General features: G+C 41.6%; 1 protein-coding gene across 2 annotated transcripts in view; it reads left to right on the top strand.

Moving 5' to 3' along the window:
- The first annotated feature begins 4,674 nt into the window (after positions 1 to 4,674).
- The window catches only part of USP54 (ubiquitin specific peptidase 54), a 147,834-nt gene continuing 133,250 nt past the window's right edge, over positions 4,675 to 19,258 (top strand). The window contains exon 1 of one of the 2 annotated variants that reach the window (XM_029244928.1): positions 4,675 to 4,709. The gene's annotated coding sequence lies outside the window, so the exon portion shown is untranslated. Of the gene's footprint in view, positions 4,710 to 4,989; positions 5,030 to 19,258 lie in introns of those variants that run through there. The other variant, XM_029244929.1, reaches the window with a different exon arrangement.

The following is a 19,258-nucleotide window of genomic DNA, read 5'->3' as shown; positions in this document are numbered from 1 at the left end:
GTTCCCAAAAGGATGAAATAGAATAGGGAGCCATGTTGGAATCCAGAAGGAAGTGGGAGAAACCATCTGCAGTTATAGTATGCCTGGCTCATCTGTGAACACATGAAGAAAAGATCTAAGGGTCATAGGGGCACTGCAGTTGTGTCCAGAAAGCACTATGATTGGGAAGAAACCATGAGAATCCAATAGGAATGAGTAACAATACTCTTTTTATTAACTTCAAGCATGGGGTTTCTTTAGAGTCCCAGACTTACTCTTATGTCCCACAAAGTCAGAGTTTGATGCAGATCTGGAAAAATAACTTCTGAGGAGAGCTGACTGAATTCAGCTAACTCCATGAGCCATTAATGATTATATTAGGTTCCTAGACTGCCTGGACTGATTCAATTTTCATGGAACTTGGGTCATATGACATTTACCCTGGTCACCTTCCTTTATGACATAAATAAATTTCAGGGAATTCATACTTCCTCTAAACTAGTACACAAAACTCTATTTCTATGTGCATTTTTCTAAGAAGAGTTGTCATAGTTTGGCTTCCCCCCCAAACAGACCCTGAAACAAAGATTTGGATGCAAGTAGTAAATTTGGGAGGTGGTCCCAGAATCCAAGCAGTGTAAGGGAATGAGAAGGAGGCCAAAAAGGTGCTTCCAGCAACTGGGGCCAAATCTCACTAGAGACTCTCTGAGAAAAATGTTATTCAAAGTGTGGTCCATGCACTGGCAGCAACATTTTCTCCTGGGAGCTTGGTTAAAAGTGCAAATTCAAGGGAATTCCCTGGCAGTCCAGTGGTTAGGACTTGGCGCCCTCACTGTCAGGGACCCGGTTCGATCCCTGGTCGGGGGAACTAAGATCCTGCAAACAGCGCAGCAAGGCCAAAAAAATTTTTGCAAATTCAAGAATTTGTGTCTTATTAATCTTTCCAGGTGATTCTTAAGTGTTAGTAAAGTTTGAGAAACACTATAGTAAAACATACTTCAGAATTGCCTCACTGAGGCAATTCTACTACTATTCCAGTAGTAACTGGAATATTTAGCTACCAAATCCCATCTCTCATTGGTTACGGATTGCCAAGGGGAATGTTAACTCTGCTGGCACTTCCAGGCAAGGAGATAACTCAGGTGTTTAAGGTAGGAAGCTATGGCTTGTACAGGATTTGTCTACCAAAGCTGTAGTGAACTCTAGGATAGGCTGAGGGAATATGGGCAGGGCACAGACAGGATGTGGATAAGATTTCATAGCTTTTATGAGATTCTCATGTTTAAAAGTCTGTGAGCCCGGGCTTCCCCGGTGGCACGGTGGTTAAGACTCCACCTGCCAATGCAGGGGACACGGGTTCGAGCCCTGGTCCAGGAAGGTCCCACATGCAGCAGAGCAACTAAGCCTGTGCGCTACAACTACTGAGCCCACGCGCCACAACCACTGAAGCCCAAGCACCTAGAACCCGTGCTCCACAAGAGAAACCACCATAATGAGAAGCCCACCAACCGCAACGGAGCGTAGACCCCGCTCGCTGCAACTAGAGAAAGCCCACGTGCAGCAATGAAAACCCAACACAACCAAAAATAAATAAATAAAAATTGAAATAAAATAAGTCTGTGAGCCCTCCCCAAAAGTTAAGGACTATATTCCTTCAACAAATGTTTATTGAGTGCCTACTATATACTAGGTACTATATATCAGGCATCAGATGTACAAAAGCAAATAACAACATTCATGTGACAAAGAGATTTCCCAGCTATAAAATAATTATTAAATGCCTACCCTTAAAGTTGGGGTAAGAAAAAGTTCAGGGTCTAATAGTCAACAGCTCTGAAAACCTAGCAACTTAATTTTTCCAACCTCAGAATATCTGAAATCTTGTAAATATATACCCATCATTCATCTATTGATGGGCACTTTGGTTGCTTCTACATCTTGGCTACTGTAAATAATGCTGTAAGGAACACAGTGGTGCATATCATATATCTTTTGTAGTTAACATTTTTTTTTTCTTCAGATACTCAGGACTGGAATTGCTAGATCATACGTAAATTCTATTTTTAATTTTTTGAGGAATCTCCATACTGTTTTCCATAATGGCTGCAGGAAAACTCTTTTTAGATAGAAGCTTGTGAAACCATGCACTTCAGATTGGGACTTGAACACGCGTGCCAGAACCCCACCAAAGCCCACAGTCTTCCAAATGAGATCACACACCTGGTTTCAGGACTTAATGAAGCTCAGGTTCTTGATGTCTCATCGCAGAAAGAATTCAGTGAGAGACAAAGTGATAGGTAAGAAGTGGATTTATTTAGAGAGAAACACTCTGCAGACAGAGTGTGGGCCATCTCAGAAGGTAAGAAAGGCCGCCAGGGTATGGGGTTGTTAGTTTTTACAGGGGTGGGTAATTTCATAGGCTAATGAGTGGGAGAAGTATTCCAGCTATTTCGGGAAGGGGTGGGGATTTCCAGGAATTGGGCCACCGCCCACTTTTTGACAGTGGGCACCTCCACTGTCATGGTGCCTTTGGGTGTGTCATTTAACTTGCTGATGTGTTACAGTGAACGTATACTGAGGCTCAAGGTCTAGTGGAAGTTGACTTCTCCGCCATCTTGGACCCATTTGGTTCTAATCAGTTTATGTCCCGTCCTTAGGCTGTGTCATTCTTTCAAAGGTTGTGCCGTGTCCCCTTTCCTCCTGTTTCACTTGCACTCTTCAGTGGGCACAAGTCCCCACTACCACCTATTGTTTTACATCAGATCTCTTTTACTGTTACCCACCTAGACTCTGCAGCCGTTTGAGTTAGCAACTTCAAGGTTTTCTTTTACATAAACCACCTGCCCATAATACTATGCCCCTAAAGTCATCCAGATAATGCATTCCCTGGTATAGGGTCTAGAGCTTTGCTGTCTAATGCTGCAGTCACTAGCCACATGTGGCTATTAAGCTCTTAAAATTTGCCTAGGCTAAATTAAGATGCTCTGTAAAAATAAACAATGGATTTTGAAGACTCAGTATGAAAAAAAGAATGTAAAATATCTCATTAATAATTTCAAAATATTAAAAAAAATTGCTGTACACTAGAAACTAACACATTGTAAATCAACTATACCCCCAATAAAAATTTTTAAAAATTTCAAAATATTGATTATGTTGAAATATTTTGAATACGTTGGGTTAAGCGAATAACTAAATTTCATTTTTCTTACTTTTTAAAAAAATGTGGCTTCTACAAATTTTAAATTGCATGATGTGCCTCACAGTATGTTTCTACCGGACAGCACTGGTCTAGACTATGAGAGGTATTCAGGGGATTGGAGAGAAGAAACTGAATTCCCCATTTATTATTTTTATTCCCTTATTTGTTCTCCTGTTTTACTCTCACTGAACAACGTTCTTTATATAGCTGTTGCAGTAAGGGGGACCCCTTCCAGGGCCTGAGGGTGGGCTGCTAACACTCAGAAATGAATTGTCCGAGGAGACACACGTGCTGACAAAGCAAGAGACTATTGGGAAGAGGTGCCCAGGCAGATAGCAGCAGGGTAAGGGAACCCAGGAGAACTGCTCTGCCACGTGGCTTGCAGTCTTGAGTTTTATGGGAATGGGGTTACTTTCCGGGTTGTCTCTGGCCAATCATTCTGACTCAGGGTCCTTCCTGGTGGTGCGCGTACTGCTCAGACAAAACAGATTCCAGTGAGGATTCTGGGATGTTGGTAGGACATATGGACTGGTGTCTCCTCTCTCATTTTGACCTTTCCTGAATTCTACCGGTTGGTGGTAGCTTGTTAGTTCCTCGTTCCTTACCAGGACCTCCTGTTGTAAGATGACTCATGCAAGTGGCTACTATCTTGCCTGGCCAGGGTGGGCAGCTTCAGTCAGTGTTTCCCCTAACATGTCTGTCGTCTGTTCCAGATCCTACTCTGAGGGCAGAGAGAAAGCCCTTACAACTAAGTGTTGAGAGAGTCACCAAGTAAGGATGTGCCCACAGGGTGGCAAGCAACAACTGCAAAGTTCAAATCACAAACCAATGCGGCCCCCTTCCACATTCAAGGCCAAAATCTGTAATAATGATAGACTAAAAACAACAACAACAAAACACTTTGATTTCCTAGTTTCGTTGGGCAAATTGATGGGGGCGGGGCACCAGTGTATAAACATAAATATTTCTGTTAAGTCAAATACCATTCACAAACCAAAGTAGGGGAAGAACGAATCAAAGTTTCCTGAAGGAAGGTTAAGGAGGAGATGGAAAGGTCAATTTCTGGCTTGCTCCCTCCATCTCTACTTTGCATGCATAAGGAAAATGCCAGGAAGACTGAATTTCAGCCAAGGCGACACTGCTTTAAGTTTGAGGCACTGGGAAAAGACAGCCCCATACCTCAAGTTATTCCAGTGTAGGGTTCGTCATACTAACTTCCCCCATCCCAGACCGTCCTGCGTCCTGCCTACAATACTTATCCGACTCTCCTACCAGTTCCATATCCTTCTCCGCCCTCGCCCACCTCCAGACCTTTCCAGGCCACCCCTTAAGCGCCTTGCGGCCGCCATTTTACACAATACTATCGCGAGATATACTTAGCCGTCTCGACCCTGACTCATTTACTTTCTTGCGAGAGACTCTTCCCGGCCGTTCTCGCCGTAGCTGAGGAAAGTGTCGCGAGAGCTGGTTGCCTTGGCTCCCTGTAGCTATAGCAGCCGCGGCGGTTAATGATGCGGCGGCAGAAGCGGTGAGTGCGACACTCAGGGGGGCGGGGCCGGAGGTAACAGGGTGCTGGGGGGTGTGTGTGGTAGCGCTTGGGGAGGGGGTGGGGAAGGTCGGGTCGCGGGAGAAATGGGCTCGAGTGTGACGTGTGGGGTAGGACCCGGGTCCAGTAGCTATAGGGACAGGGCGCGTGTCTGCACGAGGGCACGCTGTGAGGGTTGAAGCTGGTGGGAGGTCCAGGGGGAGGGACCGGGGTGTAGAAGGGTTCAAGGGGCAGGGCCCGGACTGTAAAAAGGGTGTTCGTGTTGGGAGCAAGATGGTTATGGGGACTCAGAATTGGGTAAAGTAAGTGGGAAGAAATGGGGTACAGCGAGGAGGAGGGTACGTTGAATGGGAGCCTAGAGGTTGGGCCCGGTTTGCTTTGCCCTGGCGGAGATGGGGGGTGCGGTGTCAGACCTTCGCAGTTTCCTGGGGTCCGCCTGAGGCTGGTCGGGGACTGCGCGCTAGGACCTGGGTCCTATAGGACATGGCGGGAATGGTGGCGTCCCGGAACTTCACCGCCCACCCCCCTTCCAAAGAAATCCCCCACGGACTCTGAGATGTGAAAGGAGGGTCCTGGTGAAATAGTATTAGTTGGAAAGGTTCTTTCGGTAGTGGTGAGTGGGATAATGAATGATGCTGCTCTGAAATAAAGTGTGGGGTGGGGGCGGGAGAGAGAAATTCTTGAGAAAAAAAAAACTAAGATGTGCGTATCGAGTTGGAAGAAGGGGGTGTGTGCTAAGTTCACGTTTCTTTCCAGTTTCATTCAAGTGTAGAATTCCTTTACGGTGTACTTATGAAATTATATATGCGGTGTAAAATCAGTTTAGATCATACAGTGAAAGAATGTACAGTACGACATTTAAATCCTCCACGAATGTAATTTAAAAACTAAGAAAAGTGTTTCTACTGCAGCAGCACAAGGCTGAACACTAGGGATAGTTTTAGTTACTTGAATATAAAAACCTAGTGTTCCGAAAGTGTGGCTTTTCAGGTTGTTTGCCTTTTAAGAAATGGATGCAGTTTTATTTTTAGGAGGCAGAAAGAGTTTTGAATATCCGTCAATCTGGAAATAAAAGGAGTCTTCCGGGAGTTAAAAATCACTGAGAGGCAAAACATTTACTCTCTGAGTCTCAAGGACTGTTTTCTAGAGACAGGTTTGGATCACTATGCTGTTAACTCTTATTTCTAGTGAAAACAGTGGCATCAATTCAGGCATAAAAAATAATTTGTTCATTTCAATATACAGATACAAGCTTTCTGATAATTATTTCTCACTATCTTTTGTAGGTATAAATTTGCAAAGGCATAACCTCTCTTTTTATTTATTTATTTATTTTGAGAATTAACGTTTTATTTGATGGACTTGCTGAGGACTTAAGCCTGGAAGACATCCTCTCAGATGACTCTGAGGGACTGCTCTGAAGATGTAAGGGAGGAGCCAGGATATATAGGAGTTTTTGCAAGAAACCAGGTAGTAGGAACATCAAAAGATCATTGTTAATTAAAGAAAAACAGGGACTTTCCTGGTGGTCCAGTGGTTAAGACTCCAGGCTTCCATTGCAGGAGGTGTGGGTTCCATCCTTGATAACCTCTCTTTTGATTATGTAACTGGCTTTCTCCATGTTGAGGTTCACAAATTCATTAATTAGAATAGTGGATTTTAATCCTTCTAGAGCTAGCCTTGGTGTGGTTAGTTATTGAACCTATTTATTTGATATATGTTAGACTAAAACTTTTAATTTGTAATGTTAGTAGCTAACCTTTAAAGTCAAAATGCTTTTCTGAGGCAAGATAAAGCTTTATGTGGTTGAGTCCAAAAGATTTCTCCATGAATCCATTAAGGAGCTTTACTGAGTTCCTATTATGTGTAGAGTACTGTGTAAGGCATTGCAGGGGGGAAAAAAGATTAATTCATTCATTTATCCCTTCAACAAACGTTTATTGAGACCTATTTTGTGTCTGATTACTAAGTCTCCAGGATACAAATATAAGTAAGCCTTGCTTTTTGCCTTGGAATTGCTCAGAGCCTAGGAGGGGAGAGAAATAGAGTAACAAATCATTACATTGTAGTAAACACAATATATATGTGAACACAGGCTTATGAAACAAGGTTCTGGCCCTGAGGAGTTTACATAATAGTTGACAAGATTAAAATGGAAGAAATTATTTAAAAAATTACAAAATATTAAGCAAATTCTAAACTATGCTGCATCAATAAAACACGTTACGTTTTTCAGAAGAGATAAAATTAGAATGGAAGCTTGAGGAGAAAATTCACAGATCAGTTCATAATTTAATAGTGTTTTTGAAGTACTCTTAAATATCACTGAACATTCTTTTTTTTTAAAATTTATTTTTGGCTGCGTTGGGTCTTCGTTGCTGCGCGCGGGCTTTCTCTAGTTGCAGTGAGCGGGGGGGGGGGGCTTCTCATTGCGGTGGCTTCTCTTGTTGCGGAGCACGGGCTCTAGGCGCATGGGCTTCAGTAGTTGTGGCTCGCGGGCTCTAGAGCGCAGGCTCAGTAGTTTTGGCGCATGGGATTAGTTGCTCCGCGGCATGTGGGATCTTCCCGGACCAGGGCTCGAACCCGTGTCCCCTGCATTGGCAGGCGGATTCTTAACCACTGCGCCACCAGGGAAGCCCCTGAACATTCTTAAGTCAATAATAATGATAATAATAAGCATAAATACTAACATTCATTGATTATTAATGTCCTAGGCACATTATTTCATTTTATTTATTTATCCCCCCACACCCCCAATTATCTCATTTTATCTTCACAGCACTCTGCTAATCAGCTGGTACTAATACTTCAATTTTAAACATAAGAAAACTGAAGCTTAAAAAATTAAGGAAGTTGCAGAAGATCATAGAGCTAGTAAATGGCAGATTAGGGACTGGAGTTGGAAATATATGTGACTGGTAATCTAAGCAAGATTCCTTTCTTTTGCAGTAAGGGGGACTTGGAATGGGGGTAGGGGGCCAGTCATTGAACGTGGAATTGGTCGGAAGATCAGAATTCAATCTCTGTGGCTCTTTATTCATAGAGTTTTCTCCCTCAAATATTGACACTACATATGAGGAACTAATTTGAATATTAGCATGATGCTGAATATGAGGTTTGTATTGTACAGAGAATTGAGTACATTACCATATTCATGTTGTATATGATTGTATTGGGAGCTATGCTTGGGAAAATAGTTATAATAAGCAATTGTTAACATCTGTAAGCTTCCAGAAAGTGATCATTTTAACAGTGGAAATGGTTATCTATATTCATATACAGGGTAAATGTTATTACAGTAGACTAAGGGATTTAGGTAAAAATTTTTGTATACTGCATTTTTAAAAATTTTTATTTTTTTGTATATTTACTTTCAGGTTTTTAAAACTGTATATTCCAAAGTCCAAAATCTGATTTTCTGGTTGAAATTCAAATTTTATATCTTCATTTTATATTGAGGAAACTGAGAACTTTTAAATGACTTGCTCAAAGTCATTTAATGCAGTGTCCCAGGTATTCTTAAGAATTACATGCAGATTTGACAGTGAGTCAGTGATTTTTTTTCATTGAGTTGACTTTCTGCATCAGTCCCTCGTCAGTATAGATTTTAGCTGGAATAGCACGGGGGTGTGAATGAGATTCCAATGTTTTCTAACATCTTTTAACTAAGTGGGCTGTGTGCCCATATTTTAATGTGAGTTATTTTTGAGGCATTGAGACATTTTTCCAAGAAAGGTTTAGAGCAAGAGAGTGAGATGATAGGAAGAGCCTTCAGTGGTGAGAACGGGAACTTCTCCAGAAGGGTTGAAAACTGAAAGCAGTTGATGATGTGTAAAGAGAATAATGGTCTAAAAGCTTTCTGTAACTCCACCCACCACAGGAGAGCCTGGAGACTTTTTCTTCTACTTTAATACACACAGCCTCTGGAAAGATTCCGTCCACTGGGAGAAAGTATTAGTTTCTCAGCATTTATATTAGCAATAGTACATAGACATTGAACAAACCAAAAACAATTTACATGGTAGCTGAAAAGTGATATCTCATTTTGGATTTCCATCTCTTTGGTTACCTGTGAAGTTGAACATTTTCCCGTATTTATTATTTTTTATTAGGCAAAGAATAGAATAAGCAGTTTCACAGAGAGAAATATAAACAGCCAATAAAGAAATAAAAAACAGACTGACAGGCATAGAAAACAAACTTATGGTTACCAAAAGGGGAGGGAGGGGAAGTTTGGGATTAACAGATACACAGTACTATATATAAAATATTATTATTATTATTATTTTGGCTGCGTTGGGTCTTCATTGCTGTGTGCGGGCTTTCTCTAGTTGCGGTGAGTGGGGGCTACTCTTTGTTGCAGTGTGCAGGCTTCTCATTGCGGTGGCTTCTCTTTGTTATGGAGCACGGGCTCTAGGCGCATGGGCTTCAGTAGTTGTGTCATGTGGGCTCAGTAGTTGTGGCTCATGGGCTGTAGAGCGCAGGCTCAGTAGTTGTGGCACACGGGCTTAGTTGTTCCTTGGCATGTGGGATCTTCCCAGACCAGGGATCAAACCTGTGTCGCCTGCATTGGCAGGTGGATTTTTTTTTAATACTTTTTTTTCTTTTTCATTTATTTTATTTATTTATTTTTGTCTGTGTTGGGTCTTTGTTGCTGCTCACGGGATTTCTCTAGTTGCGGCGAGCGGGGGCCACTCCTCGTTGCGGTGCGCGGGCCTCTCCTTGCAGTGGCCTCTCTTGTTGCAGAGCATGGGCTCCAGGCATGCAGGCTTCCGTAGTTGTGGCTCACGGGCTCCAGAGCGCAGGCTCAGAAGTTGTGGCACACGGGCTTAGTTGCTCCGCAGCATGTGGGATCTTCCCGGGCCAGGGCTCTAACCCGTGTCCCCTGCATTGGCAGGTGGACTCTCAACCACTGCACCACCAGGGAAGTCTCCATACATAAAATAGATAACCAACAAGGACCTACTATATAGCACAGGAAACTTTATTCAATATCTTGGAATAACCTATAATGGAAAAGAATCTGAAAAACAATTTGTTCTATCTATCTATCTGTCTACCTATTATCTACCTATCTATCTATCTCTGAATCACTTTGCTGTATATCTGAAACTAGCACAACGTTGTAAAATAGCTACTTCAATTAAAAAATGAAAGAAAGAAAAAGATGCTCAAACTCACATAATCTGGAAACTGCAAATTAAAACAATATTTTTTGTTGACTTCTCTGTCTTTTTTATTATTTAAAAATATTTTTAATTTTTAAAATTAATTAATTTATTTGTTTTTATTTTTGGCTGCGTTGGGTTTTCGTTGCTGCGCGTGGGCTTTCTCTAGTTGTGGCGAGCAGGGGCTACTCTTCGTTGCAGTGTACAGCCTTCTCATTGTCATGGCTTGTTGCAGAGCACGGGCTCTAGGCACGCGGGCTTCAGTAGTTGTGGCACATGGGCTCAGTAGTTGTGGCACACGGGCTTCGTTGCTCCGTGGCGTGTGGGATCTTCCTGGGCCAGGGGTCGAACCCGTGTCGCCTGCATTGGCAGGGGGATTCTTAACCACTGCACCACCAGGGAAGCCCCTGTCTTTAAAAACATTTAAAAATCTTACAGATGTTTAAATTGTATACTTAATTTGAAGAAAGAGAAAAAAGTACATTCTTTAAAAAAATAATTCTTTATGTAGAGGCTAAGAAGCAAAGGTTCCTCTTCTAGAACTATCCTGTTTGGTGAATTTTCTTCTAGTTCTTTTTCCTGCAATATATGCAATTTCTATATCTATTTATATCTTTTTTAAGTCTGTGGATTGATAATTTTTTTCCTGTAGTTCTTTTTAAAACCTAGCAATATGCTTTTGAGATCTCATCCTGTCAGTACACACTTTTTAACAGCTGATTGTATTTCAGTTTGAATGTCTGTAATTTATTTAATTGTTTCTTTATCTATGGACATTTAAGTTTTCTCAGATTTTTGCAGTTATCAGCAGCACTGAAATGAACATCCTTTATTCTTGTCTCTTGTGCAAATGTCCTAGAATAACTCTAGAGTAGGTGCCTAGAATTGTTGTTTAAAAGGTATACATGTTTCTAATTTTGAAAGATACAGCCAATTTGCCCTACAGTGTGTGTACCATTCTTTATTCCATCAGCAGTTGATGAAATTGCCTCTGATACTTGATATCAATCTTGTACAGTTTTACTAATATAATGGGTAAATTTTAAAATTTTAATTTATAGTTTCCAGATTGCTTGTGAGTTTGTGCATCTTTTTGTTTCTTTATTGGCTGTTTACATTTCTTTCTGTGAAATTTCTTATTCTGTTCTTTGCATATTTTTTAACTGGGTTGTTTTCTTTTTTCTAAAAATTTCTTTATTTTTGGCTGCGTTGGGTCTTCGTTGCTGCGCGCGGGCTTTCTCTAGTTGTGGCGAGCGGGGGCTACTTTTCATTACGGTGCGCGGGCTTCTCATTGCGGTGGCTTCTCTTGTTGCAGAGCACGGGCTATAGGTATGTGGGCTTCAGTAGTGTGGCACGCGGGCTCAGTAGTTGTAGCTCGCGGGCTCTAGAGTTCAGGCTCAGCAGTTGTGGCGCATGAGCTTCGTTGCTCCGTGGCACGTGGGATCTTCCTGGACCAGGGCTCAAATGCGTGTCCCTTGCGTTGGCAGGCGGATTCTTAACCACTGTGCCACCAGGAAAGCCCCACCCAGGCTTTTTGGTTTGTTTTGTTTTTTTGTGGCCGCACCAAGAGGCTAGCAGGATCTAATTTCCCAACCAGGGATCGAACCTGGGCCCTGGCAGTGAGAGTGCAGAGTCCTAACCAGGGAATTCCCAATACCACCCAGTTTTAATTATTGCTGAAGGTCAGGTCCCCCTCAGTCTTAGAATATATATAAGAACAGATTTTTTAGGCTTCCCTGGTGGTGCAGTGGTAGAGAGTCCGCCTGCCGATGCAGGGGACACGGGTTCGTGCCCCGGTCCGGGAAGATCCCACATGCCGCAAAGCGGCTGGGCCCGTGAGCCATGGCCGCTGAGCCTGGGCATCCGGAGCCTGTGCTGCGCAACGGGAGAGGCCACAACAGTGAGAGGCCCGCATACCGCAAAAACAAACAAAAAACAGATTTTTTTTTTTTCTTTCAGAAACAGTCTTTCAGGTTTTGCTACAAACAAAGATTCTGTTGGGAATGTAATTGGGATTGATTGCAACAAATAAATTACTTTATGGGTGAATTTGTACACCCATGAATTTACAATGTTGAGACTTTCCATTTAGAAACAGTGTATTCTCTTTATTTAGGTTTAAAAAAATCCTTTAGAAAAGTTTATAGTTCTCTTGATAGTGGTCTTGCACATATCTACTTTTCTAGTTATTTTATGGTTATTTAAAGTTGATATGGCAATTGGGATCTTCTACTCATGACATATAAAAACTTGGTTATTGCTGGCATATAGGAAAGCTATTGATACTTCTGTGTTGATCTTGAATTGGATAACATAGTAAATCTTTTTTAAAAATGATTTAAATGGTTTTTCATTTGATTCTTTTGGATTTTCAAGATAGTTATCTTTTTCAGCTCTTCATGTCTTTGCCAATTTTCATTTTGGTGTATGCAGTTTTTTTCTTATTTTGACATGTTTTATAGCTCTTTATGGTAAAAATATTAATCATTTATTATATAGCTTGCAATGTTTTTTAGTTTGCTCTTTGTTTTTATGGGAAACCTTTTTTTTTTTTTTTGCCGTACGCAGGCCTCGCACCGTCCGTTGCGGAGCACAGGCTCCGGACGTGCAGGCTCAGCGGCCATGGCTCACAGGCCCAGCCACTCCACGGCATGTGGGATCCTCCCGGACCGGGGCACGAACCCATGTCCCCTGCATCGGCAGGCGGACTCTCAACCACTGCGCCACCAGGGAAGCCCTATGGAAACCTTTTGACCATCAATGGGTAAAACACTAGAATGGGCTACTGCAATGGTTCGAAGTTATCTTGACAATAGGAAAATTCTAAGAGGGTTAGAATTATTCAAACCAAGTCTGGTGAATAAAACTATGAATTAAAAATAGAGGAAAAGGGGTTTCCCTGGTGGTGCAGTGGTTAAGGATCCGCCTGCCAATGCAGGGGACATGGATTCAAGCCCTGGTCCGCGAAGATCCCACATGCCGCGGAGCAACTAAGCCCGTGTGCCACAGCTACTGAGCCCATGTGCCACAACTACTGAAGCCTGTGCACCTAGGGCCCGTGCTCCCAACAAGAGAAGCCACCACAATGAGAAGCCCGTGCACCACAGTGAAGAGTAGCCCCCGCTCGCCGCAACTAGAGAAAGCCCGTGTGCAGCAACGAAGACCCAACACAGCCAAAAACAAAATAAAATAAAATAAATTAATAAAAAAAAATAGAGGAAAAAAGCTCACTTCTGGGTTCAAGTGAGATTTGATTAGAAAAGTCAGAAACTCTTTTAATCTTGTTTATAGTGATGTGTCATCTGAGTTAAAGTAGTTGAATTTAAATTTGGGGAGACAATAGCTGAATAAAATTGATCAGGTTGAAAATACACAATAGAATATATAAATAATAATCATGTCTGATATTTAATCATACATATGGAAGAAGCTGGTTTTTCTGATTACTGTTATACCTGGGGAAAAAGGATAACTCTTTAGCAGCAATGTTCCTTCACAGCTCACTTCTGAAGGGAAATCCTGACATGTGGACATTCCTGAGTTTAGCATTGAGGGGGTGGTTGGCATAACAGAAAGAATGTGGGCTTTGGAACCAAACAAACCTTGGTTCCCATTCCAGTTGTTCACTTATTAGAACTGTGATCTTTAGCTCATTGTCATAGCCTCCTCTGTAAAATAGTATGCTTAAAAAATGGTATATCACATCAAATAACATCATCTACTGCTCAAAACTGATACTGCTGTGCAGCTTCATTACATGGTGCAAATATTTGTCCAATGAAAAGCATACTATGACTTAGGAGGTCTGAATTCATATGTTTGCTGCTGAACCATCAGTAACACCCGTCAGATTAGGGGTTAGGAGAACCAAGAACCTAGGGTTAGTACCATGTAGGTTAGGTACCAAGCACCTAGAAGCATGTTAGAAATGCAGAATTAGAATCTGTATTTTAACAAGATCCCCAGGTGATTCATATACACCTTAAAGTCTGAGAAGCAGTGATCTAATGTGCAGTATCTAAAGGAAGGTGGTAACTCCAACTCAAAGCAGTAGGGGTTGAGATGGTAGGAGCTATAGAAGATTAGGCAGGTAGTCACTCTGTGGTTCCAGATGATTCATTTATTCACTGTAGGACCCTCTCACCAAGCTGGGGGATACAAGGAACATCTTCTAGAAGACAGGGCTAGCATGATCCTGGTTGGGTGTCTGGTCACTAGCCAAGGGGTTTGGCATTAGAGCAATAGCTTTAGTCTCTGCAGGAATCTAGGCTATCTGTGCTGTTCAATATGGAAGCCACTAGACACATGTGGCTATTAAAATTAAATAAACATTCAGTTCCTCAGTCATACCAGCCACATTTCAAGTACACAGTAGTCACATGTGTCTGCTATATTGAACAGTGCAGTGCAGATATTGAGCATTTCCATTAGTGCAGAAAGTTCTGTTGGATAGCACTTGAGAGGAATAGGCAGAGCTACCAAGGTAGGGTGGGGGTTTGCCTTAAAGGCTGTGTCAAAATGGCCAAGTAGAGAAGGCAGAGAAAAATCCATGAATTGCTGGTCACACACATTAACTCCCCATCCCATTCCAGAACCTTTCCATTGCTGATAGCTGCTGATAAATTCCCTGTCCTGTTAAGGCCTGGGTGTGCCTGCAAGTGAAAGCATCAACTAAAAGGTAAGAGAGGGCAGAAGCTGACAAGGAAAATTTTCCTGACAAGGAAAATGTTCTGGAGAAATTGCTGAACATTGGGAAGAGTAGGAATGGCTGGGTATGGAGTTAGGAAAATCATATGAAGTACTAAAAGAGATAATTTAGCTGCTAGTAAAACACCATTGTTCCTAGAAGAAATGATGCTGAAAATAAATTCTAATGTCCACGTTAATGCCGAACCAGTCACCAACTTGATCACATCTTCACTAAAGTTTTTAAGCTGGTCTATCAATGTTAAAAATATGAACATTTTTTTAATGTTTAATGAGAATTAGTGGGAAAGTAGAATTCAGTTTGAGGTTCACTTTTCAGTCTTTCCCCCCAGAGAATGCATCTGTAGAAAAGGCTATCCAAATTCTATTTGTTTTTGTTTTGAGGTTCACTTTTCAGTCTTTCCCCTCAGAGAATACATCTGTAGAAAAGGCTATCCAAATTCTATTTGTTTTTGTTTTGGGGACAGTGCCATATAGTAAATTTGTGAATTCCTGTACTTCTCTTTTTTTATTGATGGTTTATATCAGACACATACATGAATGTAGGATTGTTGTATGTATAAAAATGTTTTAAATTTTCTGTTACTCTTTCAGAGTTTTCCTTATTTCAGTTTGGCTATGTAGGCAAGTGGCTTTGGCCACACCCCGCAGCATGAGGAACTTCCCAAGCAGGGATCAAACCTGCGCCCCCTGCAGTGAAAGCACGGAATCTTAAGCACTGGACCACCAGGGAAGTCCAGACCAGTGGCTTTTAAGAAAAACCTATTACATTTGTTTTGCAAATAGAAAATATAGTCCTTTCATTGTTGGTATGCAACTAATGAAGTTTCTGAAATTGACATTTCAGTATTTTAACACTTTCCCTTAACAGTACCTTCCTGTACCACATTGAAAGGAAGAAACATGTTCCAAAAAGCACAGTTTTCAAATAACATTTCTTTTCTTTTCTTTTTTTTTTGGCTGCACTGCAGGTCTTGCGGGATCTTACTTCCCCCACCAGGGATTGAACCCAGGCCCCGGCAGTGAAAGCGCTGAGTCCTAACCACTGAACCGCCAGGGAATTCCCTCAAATAACATTTGAGTTTTTAAATGAAAACAGAAGCTGAGGATAAGACTGTATTGGACTCTTGCAAAATATTTTTTTGTCAGTCTTATTCTGACCTGTGTATAGATTCATTTTTTCCTAAGACATGAAAAGTAGGCTTTTAATATAAAGCTGGTGGGAAGTCAGTGACTTCCCAGAAGAAAAAAATGTTCATTTTCTCCTGAGAAGAAAATTTGGATAAATACTTTTTAGCTAATACATTAGTTTCATAGTAGGTTTGTAGAAAAATTCACTTACTATAGAAACAGAGCTTTCTCTTTGTATGTCATTGTCTCATTTCTGACCTGGGCTCAGCTCTTGTTTCCCTGTGCAGATCCACTTCCTTTGGTGGTGCATCCTGTCCTGGGTGTTGGCCCCAGTCAAAGCTGTATGGTGCCAAAAGAAAACAAGTTCCTTGATCCTTTTTTGCTATTTCAGCCTCTTATTTATCTTTACTTGTGGTCTTTGAAGACCAGAAAGGTGTTTGTGAACAATTGAGAATTACATCATGGGTGTTCCTACAGTGTTGGGGAACACCAGAGAGAGGCAATATCATTTTAATCTTGGGTTTTTCCCCTTCTTCGGGCCCACCAGGTCTAAGGAAACTTCTAGTTATTTAGCAGAATTGAAATAAGAAATTTTGTAATTACAAAGGTAGGTTTTAGACACCTCAGAGTTACAGAGTATTTATTGATATTGAGAATACACGTTTAAATTATTCATGCTTTATCAGTCAACACCAATGTTTAAATCACAAATTGCCACATAGCAAGTTATTTTGGGTAGGAAATCTGTATGAACCAAACTCTGGTAGTGATTTTAATTGGGCAAAGTATAGAAGTCTGATTTAGAGGTGTCTTTTCCTATGCCTCCTCTAAAAATTCATGAAAAGAAACAACTCCCTTTAAAAATTGCACTTGTTCTTATTTCACAATGACTTTCATCCTTTTTATGCCTTATTTCAATAGATAGTTACTAAGCATCTGCTTTTTTTAATGTATAAAGTGAATTTTTTTAAAATTAATTTATTTTTGGCTGTGTTGGGTCTTCATTGCTGTGCGCAGGCTTTCTCTAGTTGCGGTGAGCTGGGGCTACTCTTCGTTGTGGTGTGCGGGCTTCTCATTGCAGTGGCTTCTCTTGTTGTGGAGCACGGGCTCTAGGTGCATGGGCTTCAATAGTTGTGGCACACGGGCTCAGTAGCTGTGGCTTGCAGGCTCTAGAGTGCAGGCTCAGTAGTTGTGGTGCATGGGATTAGTTTCTCCGCGGCATGTGGGATCTTCCCAGACCAGGGCTCGAACCCGTGTCCCCTGCATTGGCAGGCGGATTCTTAACTACTGTGCCATGAGGGAAGTCCCTGGTTTTTAAAAAAATTTATTTATTGTATTTTTGGCTGCGTTGGGTCTTTGTTGCTGCGTGCAGGCTTTTCTCTAGTTGAGGCGAGCGGGGGCTACTCTTTGTTGCAGTGCGTGGGATTCTCATTGTGGTGGCTTCTCTTGTTGCAGAGCATGGGCTCTAGGTGTGAAGGCTTCAGTAGTTGCAGCATGAAGGCTCAGTAGTTGTGGCTTGCAGGCTCTAGAGTACAGGCTCAGTAGTTGTGGCGCACGGGCTTAGGTGTTCCGCAGCATGTGGGATCTTCCTGGACCAGGGATTGAACCCGTGTCCCCTGCATTGACAGGCGGATTCTTAACCATTGCACCACCAGGGAAGCCCTAAGTATCTGCTTTTAAAATAAGTTTTATTAAGGTATAATTCACATATCATACAATTCACCCATTTAACGTGTATAGTTCAAAAGTTACTATATGTGCAGAGTTGTGCAACTGTCACTTCAATCAATTTTATTACATTTTATCAGTCCAGAAGGAAACTATATATCCATAAGCAGTCATTCTCCATCCCAACCCCTCCCTCCCTTGGCAGCTACTAATTTATTTCTGTCTGTATAGATTTACCTATTCTGGACATTTCATATAAATGGAATCATAAAATACCGATATGTGGTCTTTTGTGACTGACTTCTTTCATTCAGCATAGTATTTTCAAGGTTCATCCATGTTGTGGCATGTATCAATGTTTTATTCTTTTTATGGCCCCCAAAATATTCCATATTCCATTATATGAATAAAGCACATTCTTTTTATCCGTTCATCAGTTGAGACATTTGGGTTGTTTCTACTTTTTAGCTATTACGAATGAGACAAATGAGGTGCTTAGCCCACAAAATAAGGATACTAAGGGTTGTGCAAGTGCAAAATTTAAGGAGGCAGTCACTTACTCTCAGGGTTGTGCAAGTGCAGGGTTACTTGATTGACCTTGAGAGTGAGTGCCTTCTTAAATTGTGTACCTGGGAGCCTCCAGTGTCCCCCCATAGTCTTGGCAGTGGATTGGCTTTCCTTGAGCTTCACTGAATATCAACCACCTAAAAAAACTGAGTAAGAAGGTATGCTTTACTCTTTGTCACTCTCCTGTTCAGTAGCGTTCAGTGATCTGCCATTGACTATCAAAGACTAACCTGTGATTTGTGATTCTAGTTTTATTTCTAGTTAGATTTCCACTGTCTTATTTCAGCCAGTGTAAACTACTTTCTATTCCCTAACAAGTCAAAAGCTTTTCTATTATCCTGACTTTGCCCAGTGCCATTTTTCACCTGGAACTGATACATTGAACAGAACCTATTTGTGGTGGCATTGATGAGGGTGAACCACTATTTGAGCTTATGAAACTAATCTTGTTCGGATTCTAGTTCCCAAGTATTAGACATAATCTCCTTCCTCTCTAGATCACAGATATTTTTCAGGAAACTAGTTAGGAACTTTCTGACTAGATTTCTTACTCAGAATGCAGAAAGATGTGTGTCCCTAGTCAGGACAGATTCCATAGTTATGGTTTAAATTTTTCTCTTTTTTTTGTTTTGGCCACGCAGTGCAGCATGTGGGTTCTTAGTTCCTCGACAAGGGATTGAACCTGTACCCCCTTAACCACTGGACCACCAGGGAAGTCCCCAAATTGTTATTTTTCCTACATTTCCAACAGTATCCTCAAAGTGCTTTGCTTAGCTCTTGCTGAGCAGTGCCCAAGGGGATTACTAACGTTATGCAACTGATTTGTTTGTGCCAATCTCTGTGCCAATAAAGCCATGCAAATTCGAGGCCATTAAAAGTAAAATCAAGTCATAGTAATGCATGTACATTGTTTAAAAGTGAAATGATACTTTAAGGCTTATAAGGAAAAACATCTTTCTTCTTCTCTACTCTTCCTTACCCACTCCTGATTCTTGTTCTTCAGAGCACTTTTTTTTTGCAGTACACGGGCCTCTCACTGTTGTGGCCTCTCCTGTCGTGGAGCACAGGCTCCGGACGCGCAGGCTCAGCGGCCATGGCTCACGGGCCCAGCCGCTCCGCGGCATGTGGGATCTTCCCGGACCGGGGCACGAACCCGTGTCCCCTGCATCGGCAGGCGGACTCTCAACCACTGCGCCACCAGGGAAGCCCCAGAGCACTTTTAAATGTTGTCTTTTTTTTTCTTTTTTGTATTTACCTTCATATATATTTCTAAATAGTATGCTTAAACTG

Source organism: Monodon monoceros, unplaced genomic scaffold (assembly GCF_005190385.1).
Source record: "Monodon monoceros isolate NGI ecotype Baffin Bay Population unplaced genomic scaffold, NGI_Narwhal_1 Super_Scaffold_4, whole genome shotgun sequence".
NCBI lineage: Eukaryota > Metazoa > Chordata > Mammalia > Artiodactyla > Monodontidae > Monodon > Monodon monoceros.
The sequence above is the reverse complement of the archived record's forward strand: the minus strand, read 5'-3'. Positions and strand labels throughout refer to the sequence as shown.